The following is an 18048-nucleotide window of genomic DNA, read 5'->3' as shown; positions in this document are numbered from 1 at the left end:
CCCCTTATTCCACAAAGTCTTTAGCTAGTGCTGCTTTTCCTTCCAAGGTAGGTCTCTTTTCAGTGCCTGTGCAACAAGGCGGTTTGGGCACTCTCCGGCCCCAAAACAGCAGATCCCTGCTACGAACATCACACCACAGCCAGGGCTCACAGCATGAACCGTGTGGACAGCCAGAAAATTTATAAGTGTGGATGTACAAGATGGGCAGGAGCAGAGAGATGATGCATGATGCTCAGCAGTGTGGTCCTTGTGCATTTCAGAAAAATCCAGGTCGGTGTAGGAAGTTCCCCCCTGCCACAGGGCAGCAAGAGTGAGAGCCCAGAAGAACAGTGCCTCTCCCTGCAGGTCAATAGGCAGAAAGCTGTAGATTTAAGTTTTTAAAGGGCAATTTAGGGATCCAAAGGGCAATGGGGAGCAAAGTCTATTGTAGCCATGCAGGCTGCTTGTATTTCTGCTTCAGAATTAATGAAACAAACAGGAAAGCAGAAAGGGGTCCAAGTGACTGGTACTTACATGGGAATGTGACAAGGTCTTGAAACCCACTGTAGAGGGGTTCTCCAGTACTATTTGACAGTGATCTGCCAATAGACAACACCTTGCACATCACAAGAGTGGCTTTCATCTACAATGGAGAAGGATGGGAAGGAAACAAAGCCTGCTTGCGATACCTGAAATTAGATCACCAAGAGATGGCAGAGAGGAGGACCGGGCTTGCCAGCAGAAACTGGAGCAACTCCATGCTCCTGAGCGTGGAGCACGGGCTGAACCTGACTGCAGGAAGGCAGGTGTCGAGGACAGAGTGCTACTTTCAACACCTCACTTTTTGCTCTTGAAGCCATAAAATAGTAAAGCTTAATTACATGGCAGCTGTGAAGGCTTAAAAAGTATCTGTGAAACTCAGAAGAAGAAACATTAAACAACTTCCCTGTAGATTTGCTTGCACCAGCTCCCATATGGTGGGAGGACTATTTGAGGAGATCTTCCAGCTCTCTCCCATGATGCACAGATTATTCCATAATGTAGCATCTGAACGTTGCACGGAGGAGGTTAGAGAAAGGATTTTCTTCTGGTTCCTGTGTTTAAATCCCATTTTTTTCCTGATATTTGCTCTTCTATATTCGTAAAAGGGTTTACCAAATTATGCCAGGTGGCTAATTAAAAATTATGTTATAGAAAATAGATATCCCTAATAGCATATAGAACTGTTAAGAAAACAAATTCTACAAAAATCTTGGAGCATTTGAAAAGTTGTTTTAACAAGAAAGTCATAAACAGCGTTTGTGCAAAATTAATAAGCTATTGTAGATTGCAAATTCCACAGGGAATGGAACGGGGAAATGGAATGAGGAAAACAGGGCCTAAGATACAGCTCTCACTCTCTTTGTTTCACTTGGGAGGCTTAGTACATTATGATTATTTTGAAATCCATACCCAAACAAAACAAGAAGCAAAACAAAATCAATACCCCTAACAAAAGTCTTCTCTCTGTGGTGACAAAAGTTGTAAAAGAGACTCGAATAATATAATTCTAAAATAGGAGAGTTGAAAATGTCAACCTGTTACCATTAGAAGGAATAAGTAATCATTGTGAATTTAAATTGTCTTTTTTTTTTTTCTCAAAATTGTCTGCAAGTGAAAAAAAGAGAACCACACAACTCAAAACCATAAAGCTTAGAAACAGTTCCAGCATCAGTCCTAAGGCTGCCGATAAGTGGTGACCACAGCCACTCTTTAGCCAGCAGGTACAAAATCCAGAAGAAAAAAAAAGTAAAAAAATAAAAAAGTTAACAGGCTAAGAGCTCTCCTATTGTTTAAATTTGGAGACCACACCCAGGAAATACCTCCATAGCCATGTTTGGAAATCCCAATGTACATCGTTTTCCACATTCAGCCAGTAGGCAGCTCTCCCCAGCACATGGTGGGCTTTGAGCACAGCCCCTACGCTGCCTTCTACCCTCTTTTCACCACCAGCAAGGATTTTCCTGACCCAGTGACAGCCCTGCAAGAGGAAGCTGCACTTTCTTATCCTGGCATCAGGGAGGAAAATCCAGCTATGAAATGCAGGTATGCGGGACAAACCATGCCATTTGCATTCTCTGATCACCCCTATGTAAAAAGGGGTTCGTGTGCAGGACTCCAGACTGGGTTAAATTAATTTCACCTCTGAAGTTATGTGCACTGTTGTTCTGGGCTTTCAGTCCCATTTTCTGGATAGTTTTAGCGTTGTTGAAGTGAAAACAATAGTTCTCTTTAGCGAAAGGACGTTGTCAGCAGAGGGAACAATGTAGAATAACAGCTGGAAACAGTGAAGAGCAACAGCACTGCATCTTGGCTCGCACGTTGGATCAAGTGAGGTAAATTCATTGTACCGTTTGTGTTGCTCTTTTTAGTTGCATCCATTTCCAAACAACAGCTGGTGCGCAGCAAGTTTTCGCTATTGAATCACTTTTTCTTCTCCTGGTCATTAATAATTGTCCTAAAAAGGAAGAGGGCCCCTGGATGTCCCTGGTTGCTCTTCGCAGGCGTTGTGGTCGGCGCGGCACTGCTGCCTTCCACCCGCTGCTGCCTTCCAGCGCCACCTGTGCGGGGAGCCGGGGTCCTCGCACCTGCTCACGCTGCTGCTGCCCTGACAGAGCTTAAAAAAGAGGTGAAACATCATGATTTTAAATGCTGGTCCAAATCACTTGGCATCTGCTTGGCTTTCCTGTAGGAAGGTGGACAAGCTCGGGGGCTTCTTTCTGGCCGCTGTTCTGCACCACCCCGCATGCCCTCTCCGGGATGTTGTGTGGGAGGGTTTCATCAGCTTCAAGAGTTTTAGTGGGGCTGTGGAAATCAGAGTCTGATGCTAAGTCCTGACAGGTCAAGCCATTAACAAAGCTTAGACAAAAGCATTGCGTGCAAAATGGAACCCCCAGCACAACTGAACTTTCTCATCATGCGACCCATTCTCCAGCATCCACGTGCGCCATCCCCCAGCTCCGTGGGAACTGGATCCGTCAGCAAAGCCCCCCTAGTGCTGCTCCTCATCCTGGCAGTGCAGGGAGGCTGGTGTGGGCTGGGGAGATTCGCAGAAATGGCATTCCTTCTGGACACCCACCCCCATACAGTGACATATTTTGGTAATAACTCTGAAAGTCAGATCCCAGCAGGGTGTGAACGGAGTGCCTAAACACACCCGTCTAATGCCATTTTGTGTGCCTGAGGGCATCTGAGCCCCCTTCGCAGTGCTGTCAGGTGTGACGCAGGGTCTGGGGGAAAGCAGTCACCCTTCTGGATCAGCCACAGAAGTCAGACAGCCAAGCACGGGCAGCTCAGATGGTGCTAAGCTCACATGCTCAGGCACCTGAATCGTTCCCCAAGGATCTGAAGATGTGCCCTTCATTTGCCATATTGTTCAAGTAGCGTGCTCTGTGACAGAAATAGATACAGAGGACACATAGAGCAGAAGTTAAAAACTACTTAACACTGAAGAACCATTCTCACCTGAACACTACATGGTCTCTGTACTGGGAAGAAAGTCACCTACTTTGCTGTCATTGTTAATACTACTCGTTAGGACTGTTAGTGCTTTCCAGCTCTACAGGCTCCTTCTCTGACTCTTGAGGCACTTTCAGGTTGGTTAATCCTGTCCCCATGCAGAACAGAAAGCTATAATCATGCTTGGCACGTCAGTCTTCAGCAATGCATCATCTGTTCTCCCACGGAAATTCTGGGGCAGACCCACAGAAGCAAATCTAGCTTCTCCATTTCTCATGCAGGCTTGAGGCAGGCACCTTCCTGTATGCCAGCAAGTTCTTGGAAAGAATAGAGCCAACAGTGGCAATTCCTCTCATCCTCCCCCTTTTTTAAAGACAGATGCAGAAAGTCTCAGTGAGGAAAAGCATAAACTCCCGTGTGATTTTTAGAGGGCTTTCATATTAGTTCTTCATCCCCCAAGCTGAGTTGCAACTTCACCAAGTCTTGCTTCACCAAAACCTTTCCAACTTTTCATCGCCCACCTTCCAGAGCAGACTTTTACAACATTAAGACATGCTTAGAGTCAAGTGTGGCTCAGCCACACAAAACACTGTGACAGCAAATAGCTTGGGTCTCCTGGTGGGATAGAAAGGTGGAATATATAGTGCCTTCCTCTGGTTTCTGTCTGCTTTCTGCAGCAACATTGTTATTTCTTTAATTATTTTTGGAGTGACAAAGCCTCAAAAGAAGAAACCTTGTTTGCATGCAGAGGTGCTGCGCACATGCTCCCTCCCAAGTGGCTCTTCATTGCATGTATACAGGAGCATTTAGGAACAGCAGTTGTAATGGAGGATGCATAAGTCCAGCAAGTGCAGTGTGGCAGCTGCAGACACTGAAAGAAAAGTGAGACAAACTTTAAAATCTGTTCAGAGACATGGTGTAAGCACTGGGAGGTCAGGAAAGACCCTTTCACTTTTATAACAACCCCCATTGTGATGCAATGTACTGGGGTCCTGGGTGTACCAGAAAACATGCCTTCCAGCTGCCATTCAGCTTAGCGATGAGCATCAGAAAATGCAAGATTTCTGCTGGTGCCATGGAGGTCTCCTAGTGAGAGGCATGTTGGTGCCACTCAAGCAGCTAGCTCACGTGTGGTGTCTGAGAAACCCAAAGAGTTGGGGTGTTTGCTGCTTCCACTACTGCTCACTGTCACCTTCCCTGAGGGAGGAAGCCCCTGGCAGGAGCAGATGAACAAGTTGGTAACTGTTTCTGAATGGCTGCTATTTACTGTCTGAGAAGTAAAAATGAAGATCAAATGGTGCATGTCAAAATGCTGAGTTGTTAATGGAGGCACTGTGGAAAAAGATGTGTGACCTGTCCACCTGCCTCTGCTTAGGGCAGTTTGGGAATAGCGGTGGTTAGGGCAGCTCCAGCATCCCTGCTTCAATCCACTGCAGCATGGGAGATGGCACCCTCAATGGGGATTTTTCAGAGGCTCTGGCACGTATGTGGAAAGCACGATTCCTCAAGAAATTCCAATATAAAAGGGAATCTGATGTGCCACTGGTCACCCTGCCCCTCCTGCCCTTCTACCAAACTTCTCTGAAGTCATTTGTCATTGCTTAAAGACACTGAGAAACCCAAGCCCTACACGTTCATCTCACCTCTCTCCTCATTAGAGCCCTCTCCTGTATTCTCCTTCACCCTTGGGTGACCTTCTAGATCTTGCCACTCATTCCACATATTTTTGGACAATACAGAAGAATATGTGTTGAGCACAATACTCTTGTCATGAATAGGGAATGCTCCATCCAGACCACCCCTTCTCTCTAGACCTGTTAATCCTTTACTGAGGTATGCAACCCTATCAGCATGACCTGCAGCACCAGGTGGAAAAAAAATCCAGTTTGGAGGCTTTTGTCACCTAGGCTTTTGGTTGGATTCCTGGAGATTTCATGCAATGGACTCGTTCCCTTCACAGTTCACTTGCTTCTCATGATTCAGCATTAAATGTCCTCATGCCTTGGTTCTTTTCTACCAAATGTGAAGCAGGGATTTTACAGACTGGTAACTTCATGATTTTTAACTGCTTCTTTTGATAGATACTGTTAGGTCCCAGCAGATTCATATTTCCCTTTACACTTTGAAATGTAAATAAGTGATTGAATGGGGAAAAAACCTTCCAAGAAATCCCTCCAAGTGGATGGAAAATTAAACTTCTGGTTCTCCAAACACGTTCAACAGATGGTAGTAAAAACGCAGTGCTCTTTTCCTGTTTGAAGAATGTTTTTTAATTCCTTATTTTTTAATAAATCAAACAAGGAGCAGAGGAAACAGCATATTTTCTACTCTTGTGCTATTAAAAAGAATTGTGCCAAAGTAAGTCCTAATTTGTTTGCCAATTCTACAGCACTCACAAAGTGTTGTGACTTTTTCTCCAAGCTAAGCAATTCAAGTGATTATGAGATCCCCTGAGAGATCCCTTGCAGAGTGGTTTAAACAGTGATCCAGCATTAGCTCTTTGCAGAGAACCATTACATCTGCTGGCTCCTTCTTTAATGTTACAGTAGAACAAAGAAGCTCCATAACGGCACACCTGCATGCCCCAAATAGGTTTTTACATCACTTTTATGACCACTGTGTGTACATACACGTATATAGCAATACACATGCACATTCATGGGTAAAAGCAACCACTCTATGCAAAACTTGCTCGCAGTTCCTCTCTCTCTGTTATCCTTCACAGTCAGCATTGCCAGAAGCTGATGACACTAAAACTCACCTGACACCTGGAGAGCAGTGGAGCTCTTGCACTGAGAGCCCCATCACTGCCGTTCTCAGGGTCCTGTTTGCTGACCTAGAAGCTGCTCCAACAGCGGTTGCTGGGGCGCCCGAAAAGCAGCATGCTCTTCCTGCTCTTCTCACCAGCCTCACGTGAATTTCTTCTCTTCCTTATTTCCATTCAAGCTGACCTGAAGTATTTAGACATCCCATGGATGTCGGTGATTTTGGTCTCTCATGAAATTAGAGAGACCTTCCAAAGCCAGAAGACCTCTACTTGCCTACAGCAAAAAGACCACTTGACCCAATAAGATGGATTTATGCTGAGCCCCAGAGACAGGGCTCTTATAGCACGGTTCACTTCCAGTGGTGTGTGCCTCAGCACAACCATAAGAAGAGTCATGCGTAAGCACAGAAAATCCTTGTAAATGTCTGTAAACATAGGAAAGAGACTGGGCACAAACCAGAGCATATCTCTAGCAGGCAAAACTTGCCTTCAGTTCCCTATTTTGTCTCTAGTATCCAGACCACTTGCCAGTTCGAGTGTCACCAGGACCCCCTGGCTAACGGGAACACAGCAGGCACGTGGTTATTAAGGGGAGACGCTGACATCCCGCTGGTAAGTTTGCCATGGCTCAGGCAATTCTCTCCATATGTTTCCACTGAGTTGGAACTACAAACCACATGCGTGCCAAGGGCATACAAACACATGCAGTGATTACAGTACTTGCATCACTTCACATAAGCTGTGCTGTCGGTAGTGTTTTCGGACATTTTTGAAGGAGAAGATTGGGAACGGGCTGCTCCTCATGCCAGTGCCCAGGAGCAGGAGGAATAGACCATTTGCAATTACAGAGTTTCTTTGCAAGCTGCCAGTGCCCTGTGCATCTTGCAGCTGTCCTTTGGAGGCTGGTGAATACGAGAAGAGAGCTCCTTGTTCCACCTCTGTGTAATGTGAAACTGCAGATTGAAATCATTGTGTGAGTTTGATGAGAAAATGATGAAAGAAACCTCGATTCCCTTTTATTGGAAGCTTCTGCAATGCAGTGGAGGTTATCCGGATATTTTACTGAGCCAGTCCCTTAGAGGAAAGGCCGAACATTCATGAATGGTAGAAGAGAAAGGGGACTTTTTTAATTACAATATCCACATATTCCTTTCAGTCCTTCTTGCAAAGGACCCAAAAAGATTAACTCTTTGTTACTGCAACACACACCGCAGTGAAAGTTTTCCTAGGTAGCATGACTGGGGGTGGTATTTAAAACACAAACACGGCTAGGAGAAAGTTGCAGCTGGAAATTTCCAAATGAATGTTTCCCTCACCCCCTCCCCGGCCCTTTCTTTCCTGTCTGAATGCATCACAAGCAGCCCACGTTCCTGTTTGCCTAACGCGTCAGGGCGATGTCCTCCGAGGACTTCAGCTATTTCATCACCTTATACCTGTGGTTAAACAGGAACACTCCCAAGTCCTCAGGAGGCACTTTGCTCTCAACATTATACCTCCCCTCGACTGCCTATACGTGGAGAGAGATCCATAACGAATATAGCTGGTGTCACAAAACTCCACCGGCACAGCATTCGATACGAAATGCAGCACTAATTACGACGAGCATCTATCTGCTCAAATTGCTGTTGAAATGTTAACTTTGGGAAAAGGTATTTTTATGCATAAGCTTTTCTGCAAAAGAAATATTACTGGAAGGGAAACAGCCTGTCTCTCAGTTATGAGAATGAGCTCTGCTTTACCCTTGTTATAGCTGCTTTCAAGAAGGAGAAAAAAAAAAAAAGTATATATCTTCATACTGATTTCCCCCTGAAGTTAACAAAAATAAATAAATACGTGGTCATGGTGACATTGAGAGAAAGAAAACTTCCAGATCCTGTTATTTTACAGAGACAGTGTTGTTTGTTTTAGCAAGCAGAGAAATTTCTCAGATCACTTTTAGGTACATGTGTAATGTACCTAAATGTAATGTGGAAAAAGATCCTTATTTGCATTGCAGCAAGTGTTTTTAATGGGGGTCTCTCTATTTCACACTGTTTAACACAGAGGAAGCTTCTTCAGGATACAGAGAAGTGTTTCCCAAACACATATCACTGAGGACTGATTTTAGGATAGTTCTGCATCAAGATTCTAAACCTGCAAACACTGATACGCGGGTGTAGTTGTGTAGACGTGGTGCGTGACAGACACAGAAGGAGAAACAGGGTAACACTCACTTCCCCCAAAACTAAGGCATGTTTTTCTACTCTCTTCAAGGTCTGGCTTTCATCCACAGTTCCTGCCCAGAGGGTCCCTCAGCCTAATCAATATCTATCCACCCTGGGCAGCAGTTTGGTTCAGGGCAAGGAGGTGGTTTTATCATTTGTCAGTGTGAGGACCAGCACACGACTCCCTCAGAGCAGAACAGCACAAATGGGAATGTGCTTAAAGGGTTTTGGAAAGAACGGAGAAAGGATATGGCATGGATAAAAGGTGGAACAAAATAATGATCTCAATGACCACAGCATGATCCCAGACCCAAGGGAAATACGTCATTCCTGGAATAAGTTGGTTGCTTGCAATCTGAAGACTCTGCAAATTTCCTGGGGAAAATAAATAAATAAATTAAAGACTTCTTAGGTTCAGGGAAATCATTTCCATCATTTTTTTCACCATATAATGGGCTGTTTGTTTTAGGCACTGGCACCATTTCTTTCCACAAACTGTTGGCTAGGATTTATTTCTTCTCTCACAAAAACCTCCCACCTGGGGTGGAGGAAGTGTTTTCAACTCATACTGCTCACCAGAATAGCTCCTTATTTCTCAGTATGTCATTTCTATCGTAGCTACGTGTTTTCCCTCTGCATTTGAGAACTATTCAGTATCAAAACCCATCATGAGTTATAAACTGAGATCTCACTAACAGAATGTTCTCATATTTACTCATCCTACTATTTACTCCTTAAAAAGCTGGCTAAATTGCCATTCAGAGCAGATGACTTTCTAAAGGGACATTAATCCTGTGTTCATTTTACAACAAGAGGTGATCATCTAAATCTTTTTTATTATTATTTTTTCTCCTTATCCTTCATGCATTTCTTGAACTGCAGTTTTAGGTAGTTGCTCATCATTTGCTACAGGGACCAGCAGCACAGTAGGCAAGGTGACGTGCTGCGATGCCAAAGGCACATGTTCATCTTGCTCCAGGCTCAAGCTAAATCCTCCTGCCTGTTGACCTAGCTTAAAACAAGTATCTGGCTGCTAGGACTGATAAGTGGTCATATACAATAGAAATTTTATATCTGTATACTCTAAAAATGATGATAGTTACAAGAAGCACAAAATGTCCACAAAAATCTTTAAGTAAAATCTTGGAATTAAAATATTTTTAAGAAAAAAAAAATAGAGCCCTCAGAATAAAAACAGCACTTACGAGAAGCTGAAATAAATCCCCTTTCACAATGCATAGAAAATGAAATAACTGTGTTTTTTAATATCACTTCTTCCTCATTCGCAAGCTATTCATTACCTAAGCAATCCAAAGTGGAAATGAAACCTTTGTATCCACAGTCACACAGGCAAGAAACTGAAGCGCCAAAAACAATGCTTAGCTGAGCCCAAACATTGGAGTGGTGAAGTTCAATCAGCTTCCTGGCAGCTCAATTAGCAGTTACCTTCAATTAGCATCACCTGGGCTGTTATAGCCCAGTGACTCCAGTACAGTTCAGCAGTAGTTAGCTAGGTTATTCAGCTCCACGCTGTTATTATGAGCAATGGAAACAGTGCTAATGTGATTGTTCTTGTTCTTCAAGACACAATAAAATTGAGTGTTTTAACTAATGAAACATGGTAAGCGTTGAAGCATTCATTAATATTATCGTTGTTTTTAATTTGTTAGATGATGAAGCATTAAGGTTTCTATAGTAGCTGCTGATCTCAGCTCCTAGGAATAGTGAGTTTTTAAATACTGTTTAAATAAATGTATTCTAAAATGCTCTTCTTGGGAGTTTTTATAGGCTTAAATGTATTTTTTTTGTGAATAAGCGATTTAATTCTTTGAATTTGACACGCGTTGAAGAACTGAGTAACATCTGCACCTCTGTAAGTATATCTGTTTCCTAGCTGGAAATTGTTTTGCTGGGGAATAAAGGTTAAAATTTGAACAAACGTTAGTTTGTTCAGACCAGCATCCAGTCAGAGGTATGGGCATCCAAAGGAAGTAGCATTCAAGCAGCTTGTCCACAGATGGTCTGTAACTCTGAAAGCAGCTCCATTTAAGCTAGTGCGTACCTTCTTCTTGTTCCCTGATTTCCAGGAAAGCAACTGTATAAAAATAAATTTTAAATTAGTTATGTATTTTTCCCCCTCTTTGACAGTCCAATATTCAGTCGGGTGTTGTTTTTTTTTTTAATTTTTTTTTTAGAAAACATCCTGCATTTAACAGGCAAATAATTCAGAACAGTTTTTGTCAGCTCACCCAGAAGGCCTCACCAAAATATGAGCTGATTTTGACTGTCTCAGTTGAGTTAAACCACAGTCTGCTTCTGTTGTCCATGATTTTTGAAACCAGATAGAGGAATGAATTTTAAACAGGTGTGTCAAAAAAAAAAAAAAAAGCTTCCTCTTCACCTCCTACTGGAAAGAAACACTAAAAACATTTTCCAATCACGAACCCAAATTGCATAGAAAAAAATGCATCTATCTTCTTGCAAAGTACAGCACAGCCAGTCAACAGAGTCAGCAAAAGAATTTGTTTGACTTTCTTCAACTCTTTACCATTTTGCTCTCTTTAGTCTTTCTAGTGAAAAAATTCAGTCCTCAAGGATAGGAACAAAAGAGGAGTGGAAAAAGGTAAGGCCCATCCACTGTCTTTATCTAAAGCTGTTCTTCAAACCACACCAGCACATCAGGGAATCTGGGGGATGCATGTGGCAGGTTACAGCAACAGCTAGAGAGCATGCTCACCCCAGTGCCCATACAGAGCTGGAAAAACTTGCACTGGAAAAGCCTGAAGTCTTTGTGGAATAATAACAAAGAGATGCCTACATACCGTTTAGAAGGCAGTGTCATGCACACACCCCTCCACAGCCTTACTTGGGTGCTAGAAAAGGCATCATTGTGCCAGAGCAATGCTGTGCTTCTGCTAAAATACCCGTGGTCATAAAACTCAGAGGATGACCCATGTCTCATATCAGTCCCTGATGACAGCCTGGAGCAGCTGACACAAGATGCACTGAAGAGAGAATTGGAGCCTAATCGATGTCAGTGAATGTAGCATAGCTGGAGATGGGTTTTAATTCTGTGGAAGGCTTAAAATGTAGTAAAGGTAACTGTGGAGATATTTTCCACCCATATCTCTCCTGAGATAAAGTATTACAACACATTTGTACAGAATCAGCAGCACACTGTACCAATGACAGTGTTGTGTTAAAGGCACTGAGATTGACTTAATTAGTAGATCTAAAGTGGCTGTCACAGAGAAAGGCCATGCAACCAGTAGGAATGTTGTTACTAGCTGAGAATTTTTCACACCCTTTGCTGATGATATGAAAGCTCCAGTGTTCAGAAACATTGCTGCAAAACAGCAGCCTAAGGCCACCTCTCCCAAACCACTGACCACCCTTTCTCCACAAGCCATCCTGCCAATAGCAGGCTGCTGAGCACAGTTGTTTCTGCCGCTTATTTCAGTTTCTTCGCTAAATACTTCACTTAGTACAGCAATACATGTCAGAACATGCTGACATGCTCCATGCCCTGGTCACAGGTGGCACTAAGGTGCTACTTTCCAGTCAATATTGGCTCTCCAAAATCTGCTGCACCAGAACCTGTTTCTAACCATTTCTCTTCATCCTTGCTCAGCCACACACCTTCACTTAACATGGAATTTTCCTCCTCTTTTAGACCTATTTATGTGGCTGTATTACAGTGCCACAGTGGTCAGAAAGGACACAGGGTAAGGGAAGAGTTCAGCTGGTCAGCAGCTTGAACCCAAAATATTCAGGCTCATCTCCTCTATATTTAATTGGCTCCTGTCTCATTTCTCTACTACCAAGGTTTCCATTAGTAGCAGTCTCGAGGTCTCTGCTACCTTGGTGGCTTAGCTAAAGTCAACAGGAGTTCATGTTATTTAGTCTTTAATATCTGTGTCTTAGGCTAGAATGGTATAGAGGTGTTCTGTTTGTTTTGGTTTTTAATTACAGACCATGAGCAGTTACATACCATGGATGTTTCTCTGTTCAGAAAGGTCAGCACTGCCCAACCGGTTACTGAAAATTTGATCCATGGTTTCACACAGCAGTCCCTGACTCATTGCATAGCCATGCCACTGATTACTTGCTAAAACATTTCTAAAATTAACCCATAGTATGTTTATTGTATCCCCAAGCTACATCGGAGAGCATCCAAGATCTCCTTCCATATAAATGTAGGCCTCTCTTTTCCATTTATTTATTTGATTGTATTTATTGGATCATTACATTGATCTGATCCAGTTCTGCGTCTACTTGCAGGACTAGGACAGGTGTGGACATGAAATGCACTAAAATATTTGTATTTATGTAAGTTGTACTTAGTTAACTCCCTTTTGATGCCTGACAAAATACAGCATGATGTCAAATGCAACAGGGTTTTCTCCCCTCCCAACACAGTACACGTGTGGAGAGCTTAGTCTTTTACTAACAGAGTACTGCTCCTCTGAAACCTGATGTTCATCCACTTGATCTTTTACATTACATAGAGACACCTGATGTCCATATGAAACAGGTTTGGTCACCACTGGCTGAGGCGCAGGTGGAGGCCTGTGGCTAGAGAACCCTGAGACAAAAATGACATTAAAGAGTGGTGACTAAGGTCACCCTGGTGCTGAACGAGTACAATTTCGTGTCTTCAGCAATCACAGAGATTTGTCTGGAATCTATGTCCCTGCTCCTTCACCTGCCACACCGCCTTCAGTGGCCTCTACCTCTTGAAATGTCTCTGCAGTGAGCAAGGCCTGGCCTTTCAGTCACCAGCCTGCTTGACGGTTATTGGTAACTGTGAATATGTCACCCTCAACGGTCTTCCGTGTTTATTTTTAATCGGTGAACAATGCATTTAACTCATTCTAATGAATCAGAAGAGTGACTCCCTTCTCCTACCCTGGTGGGGTGAACACTATGGGTGAACACAGCATGTCCTTTTGAGCCATAGAGTCTCATTCTAGAAATACATCTACTATAATTTTGAATTCTTCTTTCGTAGTAAAAACTCACCACACACTAATTAATCTCAACTTCACCCCATTTTCAGTACTGTAATTGTAATCCTTGATGTTACACATGGAGGAAACTGAGGTAACTCTGCCCTCTTTCCACTATTTCCTACGCTTACCATTATCTTTGCATTGTCTTTTACAAGTCTTAGAGGGATAAGAAGAAAAGGAGAAAGGAAAAGTGACCAAGAACAAGGTAATTACAAATCCCTCCAATGCCTCTCTTACTTTTTGCATGGGACATGTCCCACAGTCACCCATCTGAGCCTTTTCCCCACCAAACAGCCGTGATATCTCAGGCACCTCTTTCCAGCTTTCCCATTGAGCCCTCTGAGCTGCAACAGAGAAGGTTACCTCGGTATGTGGGCTACTCCTTGTCCAGTGAAAAGAGAGATCTGATGCATATTCATTCATGCCTCACAGAAATTAAATTTGCCAGACGTCTTAACGAAGCACAAATTTAGACGCAGAAAGCAAACTACAATTTTTTCTCACCTTAATTTTGTGTCGAAGTGCACAGCCATGCAGCTTCTAGAAACCATTTGAAAGTGGTAAATATAGATCCTTGATTGCTAATTTTAGTGGGATCATCAAGATTTTAGTAGTCTGTCTCACCCACTCTCTGTCACCAACACTGATTTTGCACTTGGTGCTCTCCCTGCTGATGGCTCCACTTATGTGAAGATTTGCAGTCATGAATGACCTGGACATCTTTCCGACTCCAGACACGGATGCTGGGCACCAGTCCTTGAATTCGGAGTGCCAAACTCAATGCCTCGTTACACCAATGCTCAACTGCAAGCTGCTGCCCACTGAGGTTTCTTTGATTTTCAAGGATGCATGGCTTTTCTAGGGCACGTAGTTATTCATCTTGCATATCTTCAAACTTAGTTTCTTCAACTCCCTGGAAAAAGAGTGCTGCAGATTTAAGTTCGGTCATTGACAAGCAAATTTATTCTCTCACAGGGTGAGAAGGTATAAGTGAAATCTCTCAGTTGTGAAGTGAGTGAGTTTCTCCAGCAGTATTGGTTGGTTATTCAAGAAGCAGTGGTGATCTTGGTGCCTGTGAAAACAACTCAGTCAAATTTAAATTGGCACTTCATAATCAAGACCAAAAACTTTTTTCTTAACTTGGAGGGGTGATCATTCCAGGTCAATATTGAAACCAGCTGACAGTCTGTAAATAGGCTCTCCTGTGACCCATGACATAGCTTCTTACAGTATTAAAATGATTCAGTGTTTGGCACTATCAGACCATGCTTGCAAACATTTATTTAATCCCTTCCTCTCCATTTCCTCATTGTGTGAAGGGAAAGACGAATGTACGAATGTTGAAATATAATGTTTTGAGATCAGAGATCTGGGCATGTGCCCTGTCTTACTTCAGCTTCTCTGCCTCTAGATCACACATAAGCTGCTCGATATATCATATCTGGTCTCAAAGTCTGGGATTGCTGCTCCCCAGACTCTAATAGACCCTGTGAGAAATGCAATCGCAACTTTATACTCCATCTCAGCTGTTTCCAAAAACCAAGAAACTGTTGCAATAAAGAGAGGAAAAATGAGTTTAAAAGGAGAAAATAAATTGAATCTGTCAAGCCAAATAGCAAGTGGGCTGGCTGGTTAGGTAAATAATTTTTATTGGCTTTTTCCAACTCATCTGCCTGCAGGATTTATTGGTCTTCTACTGTACCTTCAAATAAAGCAGCTGACTCTGGTTCCAGTTTATGCTTTATCCATTAATAATTTTGTACATCTTAGAGAGCATTTATATTATTTATTTATTTTATCTAACTTTAATTACAATCATTGCAGCTATTTAATGAGAAGCTACTCCGGGACAGCTTGCTAGAATTCAAATTGCATTTTATCATTCTCACAGAGATGGCTTTTGGAACATTTGGTTCCTAACCCAAGTGCTTCCCCGTGGTCAGAAAACATGATGGAGAGGTCATAACTAAGAATGGGTTGTGCTCTGACCTCCGGCAAAAGAGAAATACTGCCACGTCTTGTTATTCTATTAGCATAACCAAGTTAGGGTGTAGTTACTCTAACTCACATTGTTCAGATTTGCACGGATGTCCATACACACTTCTCATCATGCCAGAGTGGGGGCAGGCAAGGAGAAAGGAGGCAGGAAGCCAGTTCATATCTCTCACCTCTCTGGTTTCTGCAGCAATGCTGAGATCAAAGCTTCTGTTTTCAAGGCGATAGATGCACTTGCACCTCCACGGTCTATGGTAATGAGTCAACAAGTACATCTTTGTGCAGCCCACTTCTGGGTTGCTCCACGGCTGTGAAAATGAGAGGCTTGAATTACATTAAAAATACGCCTTCCCTAGTTTTCTCTTAGTTTTTCTGTGTAGTTCTGTCATTCTGCCGAAGAGCAGACAATATTTGTCTCTCAGTCTTCAAGGTCATTCCTTCATACCAGATTTTGTTTTGTCCTTTCAAAGTAACACCTGCAAACTGCACCCACTCGGGACAAAGCACTGAATGAAACCTCTTCTGTTATTCATGAATCCTACATTTAATTATTTTGAAGCCAAGTGGGCAGGAGAAAGATTTCTCCATCCACATATGCCACAGGAAGTGTTTCAGTGAGTCAACACTTTGCAGAATAGAAATGACACCACTGAAGACTACAGGGCAGGGACAAATCCCTATGGTAATTTGGCTGCTGCTTCTTATTTCTTTATAAAAAACTTACAGGTTGGCCAGCCTGTTAGGAAAGAAATCTGACCCAGTTTATCAGAGAGTGGCTGAGGTTGGAAGGGACCTCTGGAGGTCATCTGGTCCATCTAAATGCAGATAATCTGCTTCAAAGATGATCTCAGGTCATCTCTATGTGCCAGCTCAATGCTGCATGCATTTAACTCAGAGAGGGAATTTTCCACTAATAAAATTCATGTTAATCTATATAAGGTGGGAGATGCTCCTGGGATCTCAGTGTTTTAACGCAGAGCTTCATTTCAGCAGCTATGGGCTGATGCCTTCTCCTGAGATGTACAGAGAAGGCAGTCACACGTTCAGCAGAGCCTAAGGTCTTAAAAATAGTTGTGCTTAATGTGTTGATTTAGACACTTGGAGGATGACGGAGAAAAGTCACAGATAAGGTCGAGGAAAGAGAACAAACAGGGGAAGAAGTAGATATCAGAAGGGAGGGAACCATGGTGTCTGGCCTGGCTGCTCAAATAAAAACTCTAACAAAGGTACCCAATTTCTGTAACATTTGTCATGTTATAGATACACGACAACTCTGCAAAGTACTGAGAACTTAAACAGAACACTGTAATTCCCTTGTGCTCTCAGCTGCTTAGCTCTCATTCACGTCTGCTTTAAAATATCCGTTCTGCTAATATTTCCATCATCCTAATGAAATTAACAGGACTAAGGGCACAGTCCATTATGTAAAACATTGTTTTTTGGCATGAGCACTCTGCATGAAATTTGAGACCATTAAAAATAAATATAGAATACAGAAATGAGTATGATATATTTTGACACAAGTAATAATAAAATAACTATGTAAGTTCCATAACTGCTCTTGAATCCATAAGTAATTATTTTGCTAAATGCAAATAAAAAGCTATTGTTTTCTAGTTAAAATCAAGCAGCAGCTTGCAAACTAGTTATAATCTGAAGGCAGACATGAAACATTAACTGTTAAAGCATTCAGACTTCATGCTTATTTACTGTACAGGGGAGAAAATGTTGGATGAGTAGGAGAGAAATCCCAGGACATCTGATAGCCAGCGAGAGACAGAGAAAAAGAGGGAGAACAGGGAGCCCCTTATCTAGGAAAAGAAAAAGCAGCTGACAGAGCTGTGAACAGGTTATATCATTTTATTCCAATGTACAAATGAAATGCTTAGCAAACGTTTCCTGAGATTTGAGGCTCTGTCCCCAGAGCATCACAAGCCGGACGAGCATGGGTACCCACCACCTCCCCCTGCATCTCAAGGTTATTAACAGAATGAAGATGTGGCCATGGACTTAACACCATTGGAGCCTGCTCAGTCTTGTGCACTGAATTGTCCAGAGTGGGACTGTTATTTTTTTGCTCGTGGACAGTTGATTTACATCATTAGCTTGCAGTCCCCACTAACTTTCAACATAGCCAGAGCAGTGTGACCCCACAGACACCCAGCTCTACCTCACCTCATGCAGGGGGGTAGCAGCTGATGCAGCAAATCTCTGGTCTGGGCTGCTAGCTGGACCATCACTGTGGTCTCTGTGACTCGTGCCAGGAGAGGACACTCCTAATTGAATCAATCGTGAAAATTTGCTTACCTAAACCAGTTCATACAAAAGCTGTGTAGCAAAAGCACAGCAGCATGGATGCAGGGAGTCTAACAGCAAGCCCTGCAACAGGGGAACAGTGCTGCTTCAAGCCATACCATTACACTTACTACCTTTTGCAGACACCAAGTCCTTTCCACAGATTTATGTGAAACTATCACACTCCCAAATGGCCCACAAGCAACAGCTAAGCATTCAAATTGCCCATCTGGGTCATGTCTGTGAATGAAAACGGGATTTTTGGTAATGGGAAGAGTTTCCCCAGGAGGGTGCTGAA

The 18048-nt window shown here is 42.9% G+C and overlaps 2 long non-coding RNA genes across 2 annotated transcripts; both read right to left on the bottom strand.

Moving 5' to 3' along the window:
• Nucleotides 1-4134: 4134 nt before the first annotated feature.
• On the bottom strand, nt 4135-15879 carry LOC308193634. Its single transcript, XR_013949827.1, has 3 exons — nt 13965-15879; nt 13698-13804; nt 4135-7197 (listed from the first exon to the last, which is right to left on the bottom strand). It is a non-coding gene; the product is annotated as an uncharacterized lncRNA (long non-coding RNA).
• LOC308193633 lies at nt 8469-10493 on the bottom strand. The gene is made up of 2 exons (XR_013949826.1): nt 9750-10493; nt 8469-8823 (listed from the first exon to the last, which is right to left on the bottom strand). It is a non-coding gene; the product is annotated as an uncharacterized lncRNA (long non-coding RNA).
• Nucleotides 15880-18048: the final 2169 nt, after the last annotated feature.

This window comes from Anser brachyrhynchus, assembly GCF_964034855.1.
Source record: "Anser brachyrhynchus genome assembly, chromosome: 3".
NCBI classification, from domain to species: Eukaryota; Metazoa; Chordata; class Aves; order Anseriformes; family Anatidae; genus Anser; species Anser brachyrhynchus.
This window is presented reverse-complemented; position numbering and strand designations above follow the sequence as displayed.